Source organism: Trichechus manatus, unplaced genomic scaffold (genome assembly GCF_000243295.1).
Source record: "Trichechus manatus latirostris isolate Lorelei unplaced genomic scaffold, TriManLat1.0 scaffold00247, whole genome shotgun sequence".
Lineage (NCBI taxonomy): Eukaryota > Metazoa > Chordata > Mammalia > Sirenia > Trichechidae > Trichechus > Trichechus manatus.
This window is the reverse complement of record NW_004444183.1, coordinates 1168602-1171966: the sequence shown is the minus strand read 5'-3', so window position 1 is coordinate 1171966 and position 3365 is coordinate 1168602.

The window sequence follows — 3365 nt, the reverse complement described above, 5'->3', positions numbered from 1 at the left end:
AAAAAAAAAAAAAAAAAAAAATACTTTTTAATCTCTTGACTTCCATGACTGCTCCACTTTCTTGGTTTTCTCTTCATCTTCTCAATCTTTTTCAGGCAAATCATCTTTCACATGGACCATTGTTGTCCTGTCTACTATCTCCCAGGTAACTCCTTACTTACCAATTACCATGACAAGCTGATGACTCACATATTAGTATCTCAATATCAGCCCCCTCTGCTGAGCCTCAGTATCAATGTCTACTTGGAATCTCCACTCATATGCCTCAGTAGGTAAAAGCTTATTCTCTACAAGCCACCCCAATCATCATCCTCCATTATTCAGTACACCAGGGAACATGACCACCAATGTATTTACAACTTGGAGGTTTGTCCTCAACACCTCCTGCCCCTCATGTCCCCCATTCAATCCTTTCTGAACACCTGGTGATTTTCCTCCATAAGATCTCTTGAATTTGTCAATTATTATTGTGCCTTTACTGTTGTCATCCTAATGAAGACTTCCATTATTTCTCAGTTGGATAATAATAGTAGTATCTCAACTGGTTCTCCTTTCTCTAAATTTTCCTCCCTACAATCTGCTTTCTGTAATTCTGACAGGGTGATTTTTGTTCCCAAATTTAAAGCCAGAAATGTCACTCTTTGTTTAGAACCCAATGCCTTCCCAGTGTGCTCTCAGGGTAAAGACAAACATTTTTAACGATACTTGGAAGTCCCTGGCTTGTCTGTATTCCTCCCTCCTCGTCTCTTTGAGCTGCATCAGCCTTCTTTCAGTTTTTGAAATCAGTTGTGATTCCCTCTTGCTATAGAGGATTTGTACATGCCATTTCCTTTGCTGTTCTCTCTTCTTACCCTATTTACCAGATTAATCTATGCTTACGTTTCTCATACCAGTAAACATGTCACTCTTCATGGAAGCTTCCCCTGAACACAGTACAGGTTACTTCTCCCTGTTTATCCCTTTCATTTTACCCTGTACATCTCCTTCATAACAAGTACCATGGTTATAATAATGCTTTTGTGCAACTATTTGGCTAATATTTGTTTCTCCCACTATCATATTTTTACACAAATAACACCCACCTCCATTAGGCACCTTCACAAGCACCACTATACCAATCCTCTTCCATATGTTGCTGTAAAAAAAAAATTAGCATAGTACACTTCGAAAAATACCTCTTGGGAGGAGGGTGAGACCAGCAAAGAAATGCAGAAGGTGCAAGTTATTTGCATTAAAATATAGTAAATCCTAAATTCCATGAGTCAATGACAATGTTTTGTTTAAATTTTTTTCTTCCTTTCTCCATTTTAGTCCTGGTGCCTGGCACTGAACAGTGCTCAATAAATATTTGCTGAGCAAACGAATCTGTGAATGAGTGTTAATATTCCTGTCAGAATAATATGGGTTGTCAGGGCCTCCATGGCCATGTCTTGTGGAGAGGCAACGTCAGCAGCATACAGTGCACTCCCAACACAGAGGAAATAATAAGAGATGGACAGAATATGTGGCATTTGAGCTGACGTGAGAACTGATAAGTAGCAAGTAACCCCAGTCAAAGCAGAGGATTTAGTCAGGAAGAAGCAGAGGTGTAAAAGAACTGATAGTGTCTGATGATCTGCAGGTAATTCTTCTTGGTGGAAGCTTACAGTGAGGGCATAGGCATATCAGGGATAAGAGAGGGAGGGTAGGTCAGGGTGAGTTCATAGATGGCCCTGCCCACACTGCTGAGACCTGAGTTATGCCCAGACTCTCAGGAGCAGACATGGAATATTTAAAGCAAGGGTTGCCCTGGTTAGAAATGACTTTGAAGAAGGGAACCAGCCCTTATTATTTTCTCTTGCTTCCTCTATTGAAGCAGCCCCGACTGGACTCTTTGATAGCAGTCCTGACACCTTCTACACAAGCCTCCATGCTACTGCCAAGACTGGCTTTCCAAAGTCAAACTCAATCATAAAGGTTCTGTGCTGAGTGTGCAGTCTGTCTCCTGTCACCCGTTTCTGCAGGCCCTCTATTCCTGCCATAGCTATGACAGCTAGCCTTGCTCTGTACGATTCTGCACCTTGGCACATGCTATGTTACCTGCCCACCGGGGGTTCTCTTCTCCTACCTATCAGCACTTATTCTTCAAGCTATAGTACTATTTCCTCTCTTAATTCTTCTTTGAACACCCCAGCCCTAGAAGGAGTTAACTGTGCCCCCTTCTGAATGTCTGGACTCCTATATATGCCTTAATTGTTGGAAAAAAACTTTTTTTTCACATCTCTTTTGTTGTATATTGTGAATTTGTCAAAAATAATTTCAGGATCAGACTATCATTATATTCCCAGAGGCTGGTACTAGACCTAATATGAATGCCCTCAATGAATATTTGCTGAATAAATGAATGAGAACAGCATGAAAGATAGAGGCAAGACAGCTGCTTTCACGTTAGCAATTGCATAACACTGAGTAATCACCCTGAAACTAAACATTACTAAGGGAATAATTTATTCAGAGTAACTACCTACCAGTTGCCATTGAGGGCACCTTGACTCATAGTGACCCCATGTGTATCAGAGTAGAACTGTGTGTCATAGTATTTTCAATGGCTGATATTTCGGAAGTAGATACCCAGGCCTTTCTTTCAAGGAGCCTCTGGGTGGACTTGAACCTCCAACTTTTCAGTTAGCTGCAGAGCATGTTAACTGTTTGCACCACCCAGGGACTATTTCTAATAAGAGATTCCTTAATTTCTTGTCAGAGTGTGCCAGATCTGCCGGATCTCACCCTAGGTCCCTGCACAACACTTTCAGTTCGTGCTGATTGGCGCAGAGACAGCACACATCGCCTACAGAGCAGGTCACCTGTCACTCCTGGGAAAGCTTCTCTCTTAGGAAAGTTGTACACCCCATTTGTAAATATCTCAGCACAAACCCTACATTCTACGATTGTGGAGTCCTTGGCCCTGGATAACTCTGATCCTCTAGAGTTAGCAATGCAATCTGAATTATTCTTCTACCTTCTTTGAAGCCCATTCTCTAAATGCTTTGTAGAGTAGCACTTACATATTTTTTAAAGGCATAAAAAAAGTATCCTTTTTTATTTTTTTAGTGTATTCAAAGTGACACATATGGAGTAATCCACCATGTAATTGTAATGCCCACAAGGAGAAGAAAATGCACAGACTTCTGGGATGGTTAATGGAGTCATTAGGACACGTTCATGACAGACCAACTTATTTGTTTCCCTCAAGCAAGTTGTAAGACAGACCTTAATAGAAACTTAGGACCTCTCAGGAAGGCGACACACTGTAGGCTAAATATAAGCAGAAAATGCCATTTGTACAGATGATAATTCTATGTCCTGTGTTTGATTACAAGGAGGAG